This window comes from Mesoplodon mirus (assembly GCF_964341445.2).
Source record: "Mesoplodon mirus genome assembly, chromosome: 14".
NCBI classification, from domain to species: Eukaryota; Metazoa; Chordata; class Mammalia; order Artiodactyla; family Ziphiidae; genus Mesoplodon; species Mesoplodon mirus.
Window position 1 is genome coordinate 58380840 of NC_138990.1, and position 21990 is coordinate 58402829.

The window sequence follows — 21990 nt, forward strand, 5'->3', positions numbered from 1 at the left end:
AATTATCACTAGTTTTACACACTTAATTTTTGGTTTTATCCAAGTTTCCTCCTTCATTTATCACCCATCTCATGATTAGAATACGCCCTTAATATGCTTAATGTGATTATAAAATAGTAGGTGTGGTTTGAAAGTCTGGTAAAATTCATCCATATAACCATTTAATCTTTTCATTTTGTTTTCAATTTTTTTCTTCTTTCTTTCCTATCATTGTCTGCTTGCTGTCAATTGATAGGAATTGTCCTATCAATTCCCTTGTTTCCCACTACTGGCTTGCTGACTTGATTTCTTTTGACTTTTTTTTTACTTATTACTTTTACCTTTTTTTTTTTTTTTTTTTTGCAGTACGCGGGCCTCTCACTGCTGTGGCCTCTCCCATTGCAGAGCACAGGCTCCAGACGCGCAGCCTCAGTGGCCATGGCCCACGGGCCCAGCTGCTCTGCGGCATGTAGGATCTTCCTGGACCGGGGCATGAACCCGTGTCCCCTGCATCGGCAGGCAGACCCTCAACCACTGCGCCACCAGGGAAGCCCTACCTTTACATTTTGAACATGCAAACATAACTTAACGAAGACTGAAATTAATGTTTATGTTATCCTCCTGAACAATATAGACTCCACTCTTCCTTTGCAGCAAACTTTCATGTTCCATATTACTGTGAAAATGTTGCTTCCACTTTAACTGTCACTCAAATGAATTTTATTTGTATAATCAGTGCTTATTCAGACTTATCAACACGTTCAGCAATGTCTTAGCAATATCCACGGCTTTTTGCTTCTAAGTCCTTCCTTCCGAGTTCAATTTCTTCTCTCCTGAAGTATTTACATTCTTCTCTATTTCTTAGAGCAAGGGTCTTTAAGTCATAAATGCCCTGTTCTTGTTCACCTGAAAATGTCCATATTTTATCTTAACTCTTGTATTATAGTTTAACTTGGTATAGAATTCTAAGTTAACAGTTATTTGCCCTCAAAACTTTCCAACTATTATTCCATTTTCCTCTGCAGCCTACTGTTGATAACTGTCAGCAGGTAATTCGTTTTTCTCTCTGGCTGCTTTTACTGATGTGTCTATGCTTTAAATGGTTCTGCAGTTTTCACCACAGGATATTTGTATGTAAATATATTTCATATTCTTTAGAACCTGTGTGTTTCTTCCATATAGATATTAACATATTTCTTCAATTCTATAACAAAACCAGCATTATATCTTAAACTATTGCCTCTGCCCCGTCTTTCTGTTGGGCCTTTTCCTTATCCCCTCCATGTTTCTTAGCCAATACTTACTGCCTGTCTACCTTTTTACCTTTTGGGTCAGCACGCTAGTGACTCCCTCAGATCCCTCTCCACTGGGTTAGTTATCTCCTTTTGGTACTTTATATGTTATTTAAGCCATGTATTATTTATAATTTTAATAACTTTTTTATTTTTAGAAGTTCTATTTGAATTTTTCAAATCTGCATGTTCTTTTTCTATACCATCAGTTCATATGTATTATGGTTTCTATTCCTTCATTAAGCTCAACAGTCCTTTAATTACACTTATTGTATAGGAACTTTTAGATTGTTCTATTTTCCCTACTTGGAATACTAATTCTCCCTATATCTTGCACCAGCTAATTTTCTGTCATGATGCATAATTTTCTCACATAATTTATAATTTTAATTACAAGCTCATTTTCAGTGAGGGTAGTATTTTCTAAGATGTTTTCAGGGCTCTGTTTTATGGAAGTCTCCACATATAGTGGTTTAACATTTGCTTCTCTGAGGACTTCAAAAGTATCTGAACCAGTTTTATTAATAATTTCTCAGCTTGTGGTTTTAATACTATAATAGTAAAATAAGTTAAATTCAGGGATTTGATTTCTTATAACTGACTCTTTTTTTTTACCTCACTTATAGCTTCAGGCACCCAGAAAACTTTCTTGCTGTTTCCTTGGTTGTCTCATCTCTGTTCTGTGGATGGGGTAGCTGTCGAATCCTCCATGCTTTATGTAAGAGCTCCCCTCCAACTCTGTGCAGCCTAAGTCCATATATCCTGTTCTGTTGCTCTGGCTTGGAGTTCCCTCTCTATTTTTGCACTTAGTTATTTCACTTCTAAAGCTCAGCTTTTATAATTATTATGTTGTTGCTGTTGAGAACATTCTTTAAACATTCTTTACCTCCTGCCTTCACTAATCAGTGTAGAAACTGCAAATTTCACAGGGACTCTCAAGCTTCCTTATATTGTAAGTAACTACTGAATCACACAAGGATTGCCCCCAAACACACATATCCTTCTACCTAACCATTTTTTTATAAGAATAAGTGCCTATGCAAAGACTTCTAACATCAGCCCTTGGTCCATGCTTTGTCCTAGCCAAAGTAGAAAAGGAATAGATGTAAAGACTTAGTCAGTTACCTCTCTATCCCCGCACTCTGCTCAGTTGCCTCCCCACTGCATTTCTATACATCTTTGTGTCTCTCCCTTCTTTTATGAGACTGCAGGTCTGTTAACAGTGACTGGAAGCATTAAAGATAGATTGATTTTTGGCTCCTACATGTACCTCATTTACAAACTTTTAATGTTTACAAAAAAAAAAAAAGCAGATTCTTGTAACTAAACACAGCAGAAATATATTGTTCCAATACAACACTGTTGTTCAATTATTCAGCCCTTACGATCTTTCCAAAAGGGTAGCTCCTCATATATGTTTTCTCGTGGCAAAGAAATTCTCACTGTTGATTCGGCAGGTGAAAAGAATGACTTCTATTATAAGTAATACAGAAAGCTTATATGTTGGATCAACATACAAGGTAATAGAAACTCCTCTTTTGAGCAACATGCCAGAACTCAACATCCAAATGATTTTTTATCTCCTTCAAAGTAGGCAGCTTAGAATGTATCTTCACTGTTCTCACAGGCAATGTTGACTTTGCTCAGAACGTTTCTGGAACTTCTCTTTCAGAATTGTCTTCAGGGCCTGGTACACACTGCTTTGAACAGCCTCTTGGGTAGCAAATCACCATCATGGAAGAGTTATTCTTATTTCATTTTGTCTTTAAGATGTAAACATTATATGGAGCCAACTGAAACAGGTGTTCAAGGTGGGTAATATATTGGGTTTGCTCAAACACCAGGTAGTGAGACTATCAGGTAATGGGAGTATTTTCCTAGTGTACTTTATAAACTGATCCTAAAGCTAGGATGAATTTCAAAATTGTTGGGAAAACAACAGCCTAATAATAATAAGAACAAATCCTCTCACAGCAACCCCTTCAATGGGCAACATTCCTCTCCTTTAACAGTTTAAGTACTGCTGTATTTCTTGTGGGGAATTACTTTTTGCTTATGAAACAAACTTTTTGTTTATAAAACTTTTTGTTTATGTTCATATATTTACTCTCTTTAAAAATATTTAAAGAGGTTTGCTGACGCTATTTTTATGTTCAAGTTGTACAGAATTTTTTAAGATTTGCTTTCAAAATATGTTCGGACACTATTTAAGGAAGGTAAATGTTTTCTAGGGAAAATGCTAGGATATGATCATTGAAGTTTTATTTACCTCAGAGTACGTTTCCTTGGTTGCATAAAGCATGCAAATATTGGTACAACATTCCCTTTCCTGAGGCAGAGAGGTGGAGTGAAGTAACAGGAGATGCCTTAGACTTGGAATGAAGGGGTGTCGACTCTAGCCCTGGCTAATCTTTTGGTTAAGTGACTTAGCAAATATCAGATTGTTTTTCCGTCAGTGATGCTTATCAGCCTCTGAGGATTTGGGGGATTAAGTGAAGTGACTTTTGAAAGCCCTACAGAATCAACTTGTAGCAGGAGACAGATCCTTAGAGTTCTTTTTTTTTTTTTTTAATTTATTTTTGGTTGCGTTGGGTCTTCATTGCTGTATGTGGGCTTTCCTCTAGTTGTGGTGAGTGGGGGCTACTTTTCGTTGTGGTGCGTGGGCTTCTCATTGCAGTAGCTTCTCTCATTGTGGAGCACGGGCTCTAGGCACACAGGCTTCAGTAGTTGCAGCGTGTGGGCTCAGTAGTTGTGGCACGCAGGCTCAGTAGTTGTGGCTCGCAGGCTCTAGACCACAGGCTCAGTAGTTGTGGTGCACGGGCTTAGTTGCTCTGCGGCATGTGGGATCTTCCCGGACCAGGGCTTTGAACCCGTGTCCCCTGCATTGGCAGGCGGATTCTTAACCACTGCGCCACCAGGGAAGCCCCCAGATCCTTAGAGTTCTGAATGGGGAAATCCAAAAATACTATCCTGAACTGGTAATTAGAGTTTAACTCCCTTTTAGCCTCTGACTCATTCACTGCACTTTCAGCCTTTTGGAAAATGCTGAAATGCTGGATGAGCTCAAGGATCGCTGAAGCACAGGACTCAAATGATCACAACTGAAAACCCAGAAACACTATTTCTGGAATTGTGATTATAATCAGCAATCATAGTAAACATTGCCACAAGAGACACCAGCTACCACCTGAAGACAGAAAGTATATATATGACATAGTATATAACTTAATTTACCTACATATGTATTTTTTAAAATCTGGAAACAGATAGATAGGTCTTCTATAGATCTATTTTAGATAGATAGATGATAGATAGATGGATAGGGATTATATATATATATATATATATATATATATATATATATATATATATATATATGCACCATGAGGAAACGAGGCCATCTGTGACGTGGAATTATTTTTTCTTCTTTTTTGCCTTACCTGTATTTTCTAATTTTTCTAAAATGAACATATAAGAACATGAATAACTTCAATTCTCATAAAACTAAAATACTCAGTGTAAGTGGGATCATGCTGCAGAAGTGACACCAGAACATATGTCTGTTACCTTTATCTACTTGCCCCATACTGGCTTGAGCAAAACTGTCAGGTACATGAGTCCTGGGCAGCATGCTATGGATTATCTTGTTAGCAAAATTTTCAAATCAGTCTATCGTCCATATAAAAGTTGATTAAAGGGCTCATCCATTATACTGAATTCAAGGTTACTTACCCCTGTGCAGCTGGAAAAACAATGCAAATAAAATACAGAGTCCGCATTGCTCTCATCATTCACATCTGTCCAAGCTAATTAAAAATAGATTTTTTTTACCCATTGTTTTGTACTCAGAAAAATTATGGTTCTTGTTTGTTCTCTTTGTATCACCAAGAAACAGCATGTATATGAAGGCTGCCAACCTTAAAATATGGTGCATTTAAATCTTAGAAACTGGAACTACATTTAGTTTCTCATTTTTTCCACCTTTATTGTCATTGTTCAATGCCAAAATGTTCTCTGGAGAGTACACAGAATAAAAGACCACATCCATTTCCAATAACTTACAAAAGAGTATGAATCTCAATGAACTTTTGCAAAGGGCACAGTGGAAGAGAAATACTTTTGAGTAAATTACTATGAAAAAATTGCAGTATGTGAGAACTTCTGTTTGACAGCGTTTGACTGAAAAGTTATAAGGTATCCATGTTATTTCTAAGGTATTTATTTTCTTAAAATTAGACACTGGTTCAAATACTCTTTTTAAATGGCACTGCTTGGAGGTATGCTTTTTCTGGGGGTAAAAAAAAAAAACACACTAAAGTGTAGTCTGGCATTATCACTGGCCTAATGGTCTATTAGCTTTATACTCCAGAATTTAATGAAAAGGATTTTTGAAAACTTTCAAATCAACATGGTGAGTGAAGAGGTGGGAGTATGGGTGGAGGATGGGGAGGATAAATGATGCATGCTGCTTCTGGTATTATTTTAGCACATTTTCAAAAGAAATTATTTTCACTCATTCTTAGCTTTCAAGTCATCATTTGGAAAATATATGCTGCCTTTGAATGGAACACAGAATTTCAGAGTAATGTATAACTCCTTCTGTTAGAGCAAAATTAAAAATCTTGGTTTCTGTAAATATCATATATCTATGAAACTGGCATTTTTCACACCACTAAATCTAAGAGGTCTTGCCCAAGGTCACTGTTGGTAGGCAGAATTTTGGCCCCATGACCTTTGCTCACTGAATATTGACTATGTTATCTGCATTGTTACATAATTACATGGCAGATGTAATTAAGATGACTAATCAGTTGACTAATCAGTTAAACCAGGCAGATTATCCTGGAGCATTCAGTGAGCCTAAGCTAATCAAATGAGATTTTGAAAGCAGAAGTCTTTCTCTGGCTGGTAGCAGATGAAGAAGTCAAAGATTCAAAGGATGAGAAAGGCTTGATATGCCATTTTTTATTTGAAAATGAAGGGATCCACATGTTAAGTAAATAAGAACTTCAGTCCTATAATAGCATGAAACGGAATTCAGCCAACAACCTGAATAAGTTTGGAAGTGGAATCTCCCCCAGAACTTCCAGATAAGAGCCCAAACTAGCCGGCTTTTTGATTTCAGTCTTGTGAGGCCCTGAGTAGAGGATGCTTCTGGGCCACGTTTTACTTAAACTTCTGACCCACAGGACTGTGAGATAATAAGTGGGTGTTATTCTAAACTGCCAAGTTCAAAGTAATCTGTTACAGCACCAATAGAAAATGAACACGGTCACACAGTGAACAAGGGGTCTGAGACACCATTACCACACTGTCAACCACCCTCCCCACCAAGTGGCTCGGCACACACCACCATCCCTGTCACTGCCCCCAGGTGCCTCTCTCACCCAGGGGTACATCCCCTCCTATGTGGCCAAGGGCATCAGTGCAGCTGACTGCTCAGGGGGCCCACAGTGTCTCACACACGAGGCACAGCCACACGCTCACGACTTCCACGTCACTGCTTTCCACCACCACAGCAGCCCCGGGACCCTGGATGTTGGGCCAGCAGTGTTTTTAAGGGGGTTCCATTGCAGTTGGGAAAGTATTCTGGGCTCTTCTCCTAACCCCAATATTGAGCACTGTAGCTTCTCCAGGATTAGACATTTCATCTGTGTAAAACAGCAGAAAGAACGTGGGCTCCAGCATCCTGCTGCCGGGGTTCAAATCTGGAGTTCATCTTCTACTAAGCTACATGACTTGGGCAAGGTACTTAACATCTCTTAACCTGTGTTCCCACCGTAAAAGGGAAGTAAAAAGGGTTCTACCTCAAAGACTGTGGGGAGCATTAAATGAAATATTCATTAGATGTTTAGTGTAGTTCCTGGTAAGCAATAAATGCACGATTACATTTTTTTCTGTTTCTTTCTTTCTACCACTCATCATCAGGAATATTATGGTGCTCCCTCTTTTTCTACCTATTCAATTAGTTCACCCAGTGAAAATTCACACCCGCTTATTACCTTAGAATGTGTTTCACATGTTCTTTGGTTCAGTGATACCCAAACTTGCTTGATTTTAAGAAACACCTAAAGTACTTGCTAAAAGTACAAATTCACAAGCTCCATCTCTGGAGTTTCTGTTTCAGGAAGTCTGGGATAGGAAGTCAGGAAGGCTCTAGAAATCAGCATTTTTATCAAAGGCCTCAGATGATTCCTATGAACTGGCCTGGTTAGGGTGTAGGATCTATGTAATCATGGGTATTTCTAGCCACTGATACTGGTTGGGGGAGAGGGAGACCCATGTGCCAGGATATCCCAAAAAGCCAGGATCCTTCTAGTGCCACCCTGGGCACTGTCACAGGATACCAAGACCTCATTAGGAAAAGATGCAAGCATCCCCCAGCTAATGCAAAGTCTGCAACAAACAGCAAATTCATACATAGGCCCTTAAGAAAGTGTTCCTTCTATCCCACTTTCTGTCATTCAAAGTGGCTGGTTAAACAAGGATCTACTGTACACCACAGGGAACTCTGCTCAATATCCTGTAATAACCTAAATAGGAAAAGAATTTGAAAAAAAAATAGATACATGTATAACTAAATCACTTTGCTGTACACCTGAAACTAACACAACATTGTTAATCAACTATGCTCCAGTAAAAAATTAAAACTAAAAAAAAAACCCAAGGTGGCTGATTAAGGTTAACATTATTTTGGGAAGGGATAAAATGAGAGCTATTATGCCAGCCTATGCTAGAGCATAAAGCAACAAAGCACTGGCCTTGCTAACAGTGCCTGGCACAAAGGAAACACTCATCAAATGGCTGTTGGTTTATATAAATCCTGACCCAATGTGTACAACTTAGTGAGTGACAGGCCAGAGATGCTGCTTTCCCTGTCTGCCATGGGCTTTGTTGGCTGTGTGAGGTTCATAAACATCTCCAAGTCACTCTACCTCTTGCAAGGGTGTAGACCCCAAGGGTCACAGATAAAGGTGGATTTATGTGAAGTTCATTAAACTCAAGTCCTGGCAAGGTGTTCACATAGTCATATATTTTTATAACATCTGCAAAAAGGAGATATTTTTGTACTGTTTTCTTTACGAGGACTCCCAAAATTCTATAAGCATCAGGCTCCATAAAATCTAGAGTTACCATCATAGCTCTTTTTTTTTTTTTTTTTTTTTTTGCGGTACGCGGGCCTCTCACTGCGGTGGCCTCTCCCATTGTGGAGCACAGGCTCCGGACGCGCAGGCTCCGATGCGCAGGCTCAGCAGCCATGGCTCACGGGCCCAGCCGCTCTGTGGCATGTGGGATCCTCCCGGACCGGGGCACGAACCCGTGTCCCCTGCATCGGCAGGCGGACTCTCAACCACTGCACCACCAGGGAAGCCCCACCATAGCTCTTTAAAGAGGGGTTTGGAACTGCTAAGAGCACCGGGAAATAGGATGCTTGAGACAGCCATGTCTTCCTTGCAGCCTGGAGCCCCCAACACCAACAGGTTATGCTCTGAGTGAGCCCACAAACTGTGGTCCCCTGCCTCAGGCTCGGCTGACGCCCTCTTCTCCCCGCCCGGCCAGCAGTGCAGAGCTCCCACCCTTGCCTGACCCCGGAAGCTGTTAGGAGCCAAGGAAGACCCTCCACCAGCCCTGCCACTCAAATTCCTTTTTATTGTCCCAGGACTTGGGGTTTCTCACCCCCAGACCCTCTCACACGTGGCAATTTCATTTCAGCCCTGGCCTGGGGTCCCCCACCCTGTCCCCCACTCGATGGTCATGCTCTCTAACCGTAAACAGCAAGGCGGCAGTTTAAAACATGCTGATGCCTTATGCACAACCAGAGCTCTACAAACACTCTGTGATTTAATTTGAAATATTTGCTTTATATAATTTGTAGATTTTAGCTATTGGGCTAAGATCATTCACAGAAATAGACTGTAATTTACTGCTGTTTCCCTGGAGTTTTTTTATTACTGCATAATTAAAACCTACTGTCAGCTACCATGGGGCGGGGTGGGGGGACGTTGGTGTTACGCAGTGTGCATTTTAATTGGCTGTACAACCACCATCTCTTCTTCCAGCGGCCCTGCATCTCTGCAGTAATGCGCGCGCATAATTCTCAGATCTCTTGAGGTACCTGTAATCCATAGCCTTGCAATAAACCTACGGTCTGATGTTCCAGTTGTCAGCCTTGCAGATGCTTTCACAGTGAAGGACTTCAAACTAAGGGCACGTGGGCTCGGGGAAGTTGGCGTAAGTGTGAGCAGGTTTGGAGGAAGCTCGGCACAGAGCATGGCGTTTTCTCCTCCGGTTGGATTCCCTGCAGCCATCAGGACTGACAACTCTATTACAAAGATGGAAACATGGGCCAGCAGCTCTCCCCTTGTGCTGTTTCTCACAGGAAAAGACAGAACACTCAAGTGGGCAACAGAATGAAAGAGGACTGCAGATTCTTAATAGGAGAACTGCCATCCTAGTCTATAGGGGCTTTTTTTTAATTGAAGTATAGTTCATTTACAATATTGTATTAGTTTCAGGTGTATAGAAAAATGAGTCAGTTATTTTTTTTCAGATTTTTTCCATTAGAGGCTAGTACAAAATATTGAATATAGTTCCCTGCACTACACAGCAAATCCTTGTTGCTTTTAGGTATAGTAGTTTGTATCTGTTAATCCCCTACTCCTAATGTATCCTCCCCTTCCCTTTCCCCTTTGGTAACCATAAGTTTGTTTTCTATGTCTGTGAGTCTGTTTCTGTTTTGTCTATAGGTTCATTTGTATTATTTTTTAGATTCCACATATAAGTGATATCATATGGTATTTATCTTCCTCCGTCTCACTTACTTCACCAAGTACAATATTCTCTAGGTCCATCCATGTTGCTGCAAATGGCAATGTTTCATTCTTGTTTATGGCTCAGTAATATTCCATTGTGTATATTCACCACATCTATATAGGTCCTTCTAGTTAACAAACGTGTACCTACTCTGAGCCAGTCACTGTGCTTGTCACTGTGGGTGTAGCAATGAATAATACACAGTCCTTGTTCTCTATAAGCTCACATTCTAGTAGGGAAAGAAAAACATTCATGTAAATAACTACATTGCCCCACCACAGGTTTTGCTAGAGATATGAGGAATTATTTGATATAATGGAAAGAACGTGGTCTTTGGAATCAGAGATTAGGGTTCAAATCCCACTTTTGCAATGCGTTCAGCTCTACTGCCTTTAGAAAAGCTGCTTCTTCAAAGAACAGTGATTTCCTTATAGTAACAGAATGCTACCCCGCCGAGTGCTGGGAGGCTCCACGGCTGCAAGGTGGAGGTGGCTGCTGAAAGCACCCTCCTCCCCTGTGCTCTGTGCAGTTCCAAGCCCCCTTAGAGGAGGTATGCTGGGGGATCCGGTGGCGAAGATTAGAAATGACAGACGTCAAGTGCTTGGTACAGTGGCTAGCATGTCACAGGCACTTGACAAATGGTAGTGATCACTGTTGACAACTGTTAGGGAGACACCACCTCTCCTGTCCCTGAGCTATTTCAGTAACAACCACACTCCAACCTCTCCTCTCCCTGAGCCTCCTTAGGGCATCCCAGGAGAGCTCCTTCTGCAAAGCAAAGCTGATCTGCTAAAGATCTGCTTTAAACGCTTAGTAGATCCAACCCCCTCAGAGAAATTCTATCGTCCTGGTACAGTGGGGGGCATCAGCCTGTCCCCCGCTTCCTCTCCAGCTCTCTGCCCAGCACCCCTCCTGCCACCCTCCCTCTGCTTCTTGCAGAGTCACTTCCCTGCCATACGCCGCTTCCTCCTGCCTCCTGATTTTGGACATTCTGTTCCCTTCCAGTCCAACCACATACGCTTGTTCAAATCCCCTTGAGAAGCCACACTCCAGCCATCATGTCCTACGCAACTACTAACAGAGTGCAACCCCTCCCCGCCAAACTGTTCTCTCCACTTTCCTATTTGCCCCTCTCTAATCCATTCTCCAAAATGCAGCCAGCTTGGTTTTTACACCTTAATCGCATCATGGCACTCACTTCCTTAAAACCTTCAGTGACTCCCTTCCCATCACACTTTTTTTAATATCTTTATTGGAGTATAATTGCTTTACAATGTTGTGCTAGTTTCTGCTGTATAACAAAGTGAATCAGCTATACATATACATATATCCCCATATCTCCTCCCTCTTGCGTCTCCCTCCCACCCTCCCTATCCCACCCCTCTAGGTGGTCACAAAGCACCTAGCTGATCTCCCTGTGCTATGTGGCTGCTTCCCACTAGCTATCTATTTTACATTTGGTAGTGTATATAAGTCCATGCCACTCTCTCACTTTGTCCCAGCTTACCCTTCCCCCTTCCCGTGTCCTCAAGTCCATTTTCTACGTCTGCGTCTTTATTACTGTCCTGCCCCTAGCTTCATCAGAACCTTTCTCTTTTTTTTAGATTCCATATATATGTGTTAGCATACAGTATTTGTTTTTCTCTTTCTGACTTACTTCACTCTCTATGACAGACTCTAGGTCCATCCACCTCACTACAAATAACTCAATTTCGTTTCCTTTTATGGCTGAGTAATATTCCATTGTATATATGTGCCACATCTTCTTTACCCATTCATCTGTCGATGGACACTTAGGTTGCTTCCATGTCCTGGCTCTTGTAAATAGAGCTGCAATGAACATTTTGGTACATGACTCTTTTTGAATTATGGTTTTCTCAGGGTATATGCCCAGTAGTGGGATTGCTGGGTCGTATGTTAGTTCTATTTTTAGTTTTTTGAGGAACCTCCATACTGTTCTCCATAGTGGCTGTACCAATTCACATTCCCACCAGTAGTGCAAGAGGGTTCCCATTTCTCCACACCCTCTCCAGCATTTATTGCTTGTAGATTTTTTGATGGTGGCCATTCTGACTGGTGTGAGGTAATACCTCATTGTGGTTTTGATTTGCATTTCTCTAACGATTAGTGATGTTGAGCATCCTTTCATGTGAGTGAAATCCATCTCCCAACCATGCCCTGCAAGGCCCTGCTTGACTGACCCCTCACGTTGTCCCCTTGCTCACTGTGCTCCAGCCACACTGGCCAGTCTGCACTTCCTGCGACCCCAAGCCCTCTTCTGCCTCACGTGAGCACCAGCCTCTGCTTCAAGACTACTGGACGCCTGTCCTCAGGGGGCCGCCTGCTCAGTCTTCCCTGTTCAGCTCCAGGGCCACACCCCCCAGAAGCCCTTTCCTCCTCCCCAGACAGAATCACAGCCCTGTGATTCTCTCTCATCACATCCTGCTCTTTTCCTTCATAATATAAATTATGATCTGTAATTACTTAATGACCTTCTCTCCCTCTAGATTGTAAATTCCACAAGGATTGAACTTCAGCCCGAGCAGGAAGCCCAGAGCCCCGCACACGCACACACGTCTGTGGAGCAGATGTCTCTGTGAAGGTTTCCCGCAGCCCGCCAGCCTCCTCCCACAGCCATCTGATACACTGCTCTGTAGCATTTCGTTTGTACGTCAATCTCTCCCCACAAGGATGTGAGCTTCTTGACAACAGGGCTATCTTCTGTGTGTTCCCAGCATAGCAAAGCATCCTCCCTCCACTCCCACATCTGGCATAAAGATTAACTCATGAAGGCGCAGTGCTCCTAAACCTGCAGATAAAAAATGTAAAAGCCCTGCCTTCAGATAACACTGTGAGCAAACGCAAATGCAAATTCAAAAGAAAAAAAAAAGGTTAAATTTACTGAATATACTGAAAATGCTTGCAATCATTAAGTGCTCAAACTGAGTATTTAAGCGAAGTAATTGCGGCACTAAATAGCCATAGCCTACCTTACTCATGACAGGTCTTCAGCCTGGTTTTCTACTGGTACTGACACCTCCTATACCCTGAGGAACAGAAGACCTTGCTCAGGGACCTAGAAGAAGAGAAGGATGAAAAATGTTAGGAGAAGGGAAAGAAAGGAGGGTAGAAAGGGCAAGAAGAGGCAACATGGTGAAGTGAAGAGAGCGGAGCTCTGACGTCAGACCGTGTGGATTCACACCCTGCCTCAGACCTGGCCTTGGGCAGGTCCCTTGGCCTCTTTAGACCTACGTTTCCTCCACTGAAAAATGAAGATAGAGCTGCCTCAGCAGTTTGCCCTGAGAACTAGATCATGTAAAGCATGTCTGGCTTAGATTTGGAAGCACCTAGCCATCCATGCCCATGGCTACCATTCATTTGTATTTGCTCATCCAAGTATTTATTCAACACCTCCTGTGTGCCCAGAACTGCTGAGGCTACCAGGAGAGCAAAAACAAACATGTCTTCACACTCACTGAGCCTACAGTCCCTTCAGGGATATAAACATTCCACTAAGCAAAGGTAAACGTGCACCTGTGGTTGGCGCTACAGAGGTGAAGACACCGCGAGCGCCTGTCACCACGGAGAGAGGCAGTGGCCTAGGGCAGGCTCTGCGGCCAGCTGGCCTCGGTTTGGCTTCTAGGGCTACCACTCACCCACTAACCGGATAGACAGCCTTGAGCCAGTCACTGTACTTACCTCCTCATGCTTCTGTGTGCTCATCTGTAGGACGGGGTAACAGCAGTATCTGCCGCCTAGGGTAGAAGATTAAATAAGTTAGTTAGAGAGAGGGCCGGTGCTTAATAACTACTATACAAGGATTTGCTGTTTCATTATTATTACTTTGCCTAATTAGGGCAGTAAAGAAGGATTCCTACGAAGTACCATTTGAACTGAGATATTCAAAGGTTAATAGTGTTAAGTAGGTGAAATGGAGGAGTGAAGAGCCCAGGCAAGTGTCCACAGGTGGAAAGGATAGTAGCAAATCCAAGGAACTAATAACAGGCTACCAGGGCTGCAGCTGAGAAAAGAAGTCAGACCAGGCAGGACTTTGTAAGTAACGTCAGGAGTTTCATCTTCATCCTACAGGCAATGGGAGAGCACAGAGAACATCACTCTAACTTCAGAGGAGAGAAGAGACTAGTGAAAGGGCAGAGTGAACGCAGGTATGCCACTAGAAGTTTGCTGTAGAGATCTAGAAGAAATTCGGAGGTCATGGACAAGAGGGATGGTAATCCAGATGGTAAGACATGGAATGGAGTTAAGAGATGTTTTGAAGATAAAACTGACAAGACTGGGTGATGGGGCAAGACACAGAGAGAAAAGAAGCAGAGGGAGATGCCCAGCATGACTCCTAGATACCTGGCTTGCAAAGCTGGATGGATGGTGGAGCTATGAACTGAGATGGAAATGGAGAACTGATCCTAACAGGAGCAGCATGGATGCAACGGAGGTTAGGAGTGCCATCTAAATAACAATGTATGTGAGTGATCAGAGGGCAAGGAAGCTGGGCTTTCTTCCCTTGGAGAAGTCCCCTGACTTGCATATCTCATATTCCGTTAAGCGTTCTGCGGAGAGGGAGAACTGATCATCCAAAGGTCATTTTGATTTGGCCATGGGCTGCAGTGACGGGACAGCAATGTACATTTAACCTGCTCTTTCTAGCCCAGGCAGTCCTCCACCTCAGGCCCCTCTCAGCAGCCTGAGACCAGCAAGAGGAGAAAGGGTAAGGGTCTAAGTAGAGAGTCCACTGAAGCAAAGAGATAACTGTATCTTCATAGGGCACCGGAACAAAACAGTGTTCTCCTTGGTGAACAAAGAATCCAGGTAAGTTGTCATGGGAACAGTCAATAGATTTTTTTTTTTTTTTTTTTTTTTTTTGCAGTACGCGGGCCTCTCACTGTTGTGGCCTCTCCCGTTGCGGAGCACAGGCTCCAGATGCGCAGGCTCAGCGGCCATGGCTCACGGGCCCAGCCGCTCCGCGGCACGTGGGATCCTCCCGGACCGGGGCACGAACCCGCGTCCCCTGCATCGGCAGGCGGACTCTCAACCACTGCGCCACCAGGGAAGCCCAGTCAATAGATTTTAACATCATTATCATTTCTAGCTACCCTTGCTCAAGCACTTACAGTACGCCAGGCACTTCTTCTACACTATCACCTTAACACAGCACCTGTAGTAACAGGAAGAAGGATACAGAGAGTCACTTACCTGAGGTTACACAACCACTGAGTGACAGAACAGGGATTTGGACCCAAGTCTGCATGACTCTGAGGCCAATCTTCTTTTATTTTTTTTAATAGGATTTTTTTTCTTTAAATTTTTGGCTACGTTGGGCCTTTGTTGCTGCACGCCAGCTTTCTCTAGTTGGTCAAGCGGGGGCTACTCTTTGTTGTAGTGCATGGGCTTCTCATTGCAGTGGCTTCTCTTGTTGCAGAGCATGGGCTCCAGGTGCGCAGGCTTCAGTAGTTGTGGCACACGGGCTCAGTAGCCGTGGCTCGCGGGCTCTAAAGCACAGGCTCAGTAGTAGTGGCGCATGGGCTTAGTTGCTCCGCAGCACGTGGGATCTTCCCAGACCAGGGCTCGAACCTGTGTCCCCCGCATTGGCAGGCAGATGCTTAACCACTACACCACCAGGGAGGCCCCCAATCTTCTTTTTTTAACCCTAGAGAATTTCTTTGAGCAACACTGCAGCATTGACTCCCATACACAAAACAGACATTTTCAGGTGGTTAAACGCATGCAAGGTGAAGCCCTTGGCCACACAATAGAACAAAGCTATGGCCTCTGCAGAGATCAAAACCACGACCTTGTCCTTATTTGATCATTCTGCCAAAGGAATGCTTAAGGCAGACAAACTTGCCATCAAATGGCTATCAAGCATTTTATTTCCCTTCGTATTGTGTAGTTTGCTCGTTTATTCCAAGAGCTCAGCCTTTCAAAATAAGCCACTGGATGGAAGGGAGACAAGCGATGCTTCTACAAATCATCAAATGGAAAGGCTTCTTCAGGATTTGTTAAGGACTTAAAAGGTAGGAGGTAAGGGCCTGGAAACCTACCTTCAGAGATGGACAGAACCGGCTCCCAGGTCCTGGCCCTCGGGAATGGAGTACCTCTACTGGCCTTGCCACGTGCTCACACTGCCACCTGCTGGACATTGCATGCATCTCCACCCCCTCTAACGGTCCACCTGGAGACCCACACAGCCTATCCTGCAGGTTGATTGCTCACACTTTATCATCCCCTTTTCGCTTTTTAAAGTGTCATACTCGAGATGAATTTTGGTTTTCTGACCCAAACTCTTTTCAGCCTGATACAAGAGAAAGGCAGGTAGGAATCCATGCATGCTCTGGTGTTGGTGTAGGGAAACCAGGAGGACTCGGGAACATTTTGTGAGAGATCCAGGGTGGGGGAGGACAGAAACCTCCTCAAATCCTTTTTAAATGTAGTGAGATGCATTCTTCCCTGTATATTTTCTTTTCCTTTAAGCACAGCTTGTGGAGCTAAGGGCAGGGTGGGTTTCCAGCTTCAGAACATAGTGCTATTATTTTCCAAGAGCGCAGGCAGCAGTCTTTCTTTTTAAAAGAATTATAATCTTCCCCTTTCATTCACTCACAGCATGAAAATAAATTACTGTGCTTGAGCATTTTAAAAATTAAAGGCTTAGATGGCACATGCTGATCAAAAGCTGATCTTCAAATACCCATTTCCACCAACCATTACTTTTTTTAAGTTGTCTTTTTCATTTTTATTTGATTTACCTCATGTGGCATTGCGTCTCTTATTGCAAATTAGATAGGATGCTAACCCCCATTTCTTGGGGATAAGTTTGGAATAGAAAGATGGGTTGGAGAGTATTGGAGATAAAAGTCAGGGGCCTACCTAGTGACTCGTCCTTCATATGTTTAAGGTTCAACAACTCAAATAAATTAGAATCATTCTCTGAATCCTCTTTCCAAAGGAAGACACTGAAAGATTTTTGCTTTTCCAGATTTCCAGAACTTCTTGATAATGGAAGAGGACCTGGAATTTCTCAGCCAGTTTTCAGCTTTTTTACGTCGTTCACTGAAGCCCACTACTGTCTTCTGATTTCATGCACAGAACCGAAACCACACGGTTAGTCTCTCCCCAGGTGGTTTCGCTTATTCCCATGGCCTTAAGCACACCTGAGTGTCACGACTCCCAAGCCCATATGGGTCTTTCGTTTCCAACATTCTCCTGAGGTCTACAGCCATCTCTCTAAGCGCCCACTAAATATATCACCCTGGATGTCCCACAAGCACCTTCAATTCATTGTGTCTGATAATCGTGGTCACCCCGGCCCCATCTCTTTCTTCATGTAATCAGCCCAGGTAATGGCAAAGTTATCCACTCAGTTATGTAAACCCAAACCCCAAATGTCTCCTAATACCCCCACCCTTTATGTGTGATTGATCTTGAAGTCCTATTATGCCTACTACCTGATAAAACTATTTATTCTCTTCTCTCCAGCTATGCTGACATTGCCTCTGCATTTGGACTGTTGAAGCAGCCTGGCAACTATCTACCTTTCACCACGTTTAATGCCCTCCTTTTCATCCTTCACGTTCAAAAATACAAACCTTATCACATCCTTGATACCACAATCACAATATATAAAAAGAAAAGTTGATAAACTGGGCTCTAGCAAAATTTAAAACTTTCGCTCTGAAAACAATCACATATCTAAACAAGGACTCATATCTAGAATATATAAGGAACTCTCAAAACTTAAATTAGAAAAACAATTCAACTCAAAACTGGTCAAAAGACATTGCGCAGACACTGCACAGAAGAGCAGATACGGATGGCAAATAAGCACATGAAAAGGTGTACATCATAAGCCATTAGAAAAATGCAGATTAAGCCTACAATAAGATATAATTACACTTATCAGAAGGACTAAAATAAAAAACTGTGGGGCTTCCCTGGTGGCGCAGTGGTTGAGAGTTCTCCTGCCGAGGCAGGGGACACGGGTTCGTGCCCCGGTCCGGGAAGATCCCACATGCCACGGAGCGGCTGGGCCCGTGAGCCATGGCCACTGAGCCTGCGCGTCCGGAGCCTGTGCTCCGCAACGGGAGAGGCCACAACAGTGAGAGGCCCGCGTACCGCAAAAAAAAAAAAAAAAAAAAAAAAAATTGTGATAACATCAAATCTAGAGGAGGATGTGGAGAAGTTAGATCACTAGTGAAAATGTAAGATGGCAGAGCCACTTTGAAAATAGTTTGACATTTCCTTTTAAAACTAACAATAGACTTACACCAACAGAGCCAGCAACTGCACTCTTGGGCATATAGCAGAGAAAGGAAAACTTGTTTTCACACAGAAATTTAGACACAAATGTCATAGTAGCTTCACTTGCAATAACCAAAAACTACCCAAATACCCTTCAATAAGTGAATGGTTGAACGAACTGTAGTACAGACAGCCCATGGAATATTACTCAGCAATGAAAGGTAGTGAACCGTTGATACAAGAAACATCTTGAATGAACCTCAACAAAATTATGTTGAATAAAAAAAAATCTATGTCAAAAGGATATATTTTGTATGATTCAATTTATGTGAAATTCATGAAATGACATAATTATAGAGATGAAGAACAGATTCGTGGGTACCAGGGGTTAGAAATGGGTGGGGGAGGAGATGGGTGAGACTATAAAAAGCAAACATAGGAGTCTTGCAGTCGTGGTACAGGGAAGAATCTTAATTGTAATGGTGTTTATACCATGCTACATGCGTAATAAAATTGCATAGCACCACACACACATACACACACAAATGAGATGAATGAGTGCATATATTAACTGGTGAAATTGAACAAGCAGATTATGCCAATGTCAATCTCCTGGTTTTCATTTTATACTAGGGTTATGCCAGATGCTCACATTGAGAGAGGTTGGATAAAGGGCACACAGGACCTCCCTGGACATTTCTTTGCATCTTCCTGTAAATCTATACACTTATTTCAAGATAAAGTTTTAAATAACTACCAGGGGGTAAGGGGAAGAGGGATAAATTGGAAGATTGGGATTGACATATACCTACTACTATATATAAAACAGATAACTAATAAGGACCTATTGTATAGCACAGGAAACTCTACTCAATACTCTGTAATGGCCTATATGGGAAAAGAATCTAAAAAAGAGTGGATATATGTATATGCATAATTGATTCACTTTGTTGTACACCTGAAACACAACATTGTAAATCAACTATACTCTAATAAGAATTTTTTTAAAGTTTTATATAACTATGTCACTCCCTTCTGAAGTTATTTGTAGCTCTCATTATTCATAGCCTAAAACACATTCATCTATGCATATAAGGTCCTCCATTCCAACCTTATTTTTCATTAATTGTAGTTTTGCTGTCTTTCATCTTTTTATTAAGTATGCTAAAATGTCCACCATTTTTTAGATGTTTTTGCCTTGACATCTAGGATTACAGAAAAAGTACGCATGCAACCTAAAAATTCTCAAATTTGCTAGAGTTGGACATTCTAAACATATCCCATGGCCGTTTAGTAAATCTTTGCACTTCAAGCCAAATTAATCTATCCATTAGCCACCCATTCTGGATAGTGGAGGCTTTATGCAATTTCTCTAAAGAGAAAGGAAAGATGAGCTACTGTGATAAAGGCAATAGAAGAGTGAGAATTATTATAGCACATAAAGCATGGGAAGTAGTGAAAGGAGTCCATGGACCTAGGAAATACTCCTTCATTGTTGATTTTGCTCCTTAGTTTCCTAGGGTTACAGTAAGTAACAAAGTATTACAAACTGCATGGCTTAAACAGAAGGAATTTCTGTCTCACGGTTCTGTTGATAAAATCAAGGTGTTGGCAGGGCTGGTTCCTTTTGAGGGTTGTGAGGGAGAATCTCTCCCATGCCCCTCTGCTAGTTACCGGTGGTTTGCTGGTACTCTTTAACAGTCCTTGGATTGTAGAAGGATCACCCCAATCTTTGCCTTCATCTTCACACGACATTCTCCCCGCATGCATGTCTCTGTGTCCAAATTTCCTTTTATTTTATTTTATTTATTTATTTATTTATTTTTGCGGTAGGTGGGCCTCTCACTATTGTGGCCTCTCCCGTTGAGGAGCACAGGCTCCGGACGCGCAGGCTCAGCGGCCATGGCTCATGGACCCAGCCGCTCCGCGGCATGTGGGATCTTCCCGGACCGGGGCACGAACCCATGTCCCCTGCATCGGCAGGCAGACTCTCAACCACTGCGCCACCAGGGAAGCCCCAAATTTCCTTTTTTTATAAGGATAACAGTCATATTGAATTAGGGGCTTACCCTACTCCAGTATGACTTCATCTTAACCAATTATAGCAGCAATAACTCTATTTCCAAATAAGGTCACATTCTGAGGTACTGGGGGTCAGCAAGTCAACATATGAATCTGGGAGGAAAACAATTCAGCCCATAACACCCAGAAAGCACTAGTAAGCAAGAAAACGCTGCTCTTCCTTCCGTTTGAATGAATAGATAGTCTACACGTCAATAGTGTGCCTGATAGCAGAGGGCACACAGAATTTAATGTGGAAACTGGGGCTTACTGTGAAGATTCCTATGCTCATCACATACGAAGACATTTAACAACTACGCAAGTGTGCTTGACACTCTATTAGCAGATATTTGATGGCTTGCCAAATATGCAGGTTGGATCATCCTGAAATCAAGCTGCTAACCACAAGGTAATCATATTCCAGTGTATAGAGCTGACTTACCTTGTAGCTGACTTAGAGTCATAAATTATCTACAAAATTTTTCAATATGAGAAAAATACTGGAAACAAGCCATAGTAGGTAAATAATTCATTTAACTTTTATAAGGGCCAAATTGCTTAATCTAGGCGTTGTAACCAATTGTGGCCAGGTATTGTGAGAAGAAAGTGAATGTGGCCTTTCTAAACACTGCCTAGGAATTGCTTAGTGGCTTTTGGGGGCAGGGAGGAGGATGAAACAGACTCTCTGAAAAGAAACCCTCTGCACAGTCCTCCTTCATCTCCAACAACCCAATCCTTTTATATATGTTCAGTGTGAATAAGTCAATCTAACCAGCTCCCAGGCATAAATTTGAAGCTACTGCCTGATAACTTCTGGTATCTGATATCTTCTGCATCTTAGAGCCTCAGTTTAAACTTCCGTTATAACATCCTATATGCATGCAAGTTTATTTTCTGCTGCATTTGACATAGAATCATCTGTGCTCTTTAGAAACATCCATCACCTATTCTAGGAGTTTAAATTCATATCAAAATGTTACGTGAGACATCCACTCAGGGAAAAATTAGAATATGGAGAGGTTTCATGGGAAAGTGCCATGTGAGAGAGGGTTTGGCTGATATACAGGAAATAGACTTGCAGAGATGACAAGAAATGACATTCCAAGGAAAGGAAAGAGAATTATGTGACTGAAGTCAGCGTGTCGTAAGTGGTAGAGCCCAGCCATGGAGCCTGGAGCCCCCTGAGAGTTCCTTGAGGAAAGAAGGAAGCAAACAGGCCCAAGTGGGATGAAAACCCATTGATTGAAAAACCAATCAGAAAAGAAGGGATGGCTGAAGGAAGGGGCTTGAGTCCAAATCCTTCATCTGCAGAGCAGCAGAAATTCAGGCTGGCACCAATATCCAAGAGATCCAATCTGAGGGAAGCAACTTAGATTCCCGGTACAAGGTAGATATCCAAGTCACAGAGGAGGATGGTCTAATGAATTCTGAGAAAGATCCTGAGTGGGAACAGTTTTGTGTTATGGTGATGGAGACTCCACACATTCAGATTATGTGGGACAGGAAGTTTCCCTCCTCTGAGTCAGGGTTGGAAAGATGGACCCAAGTTGCTCAAGCTGCCTGAGATGGAACCAAGAGAAACCTTGGGAAA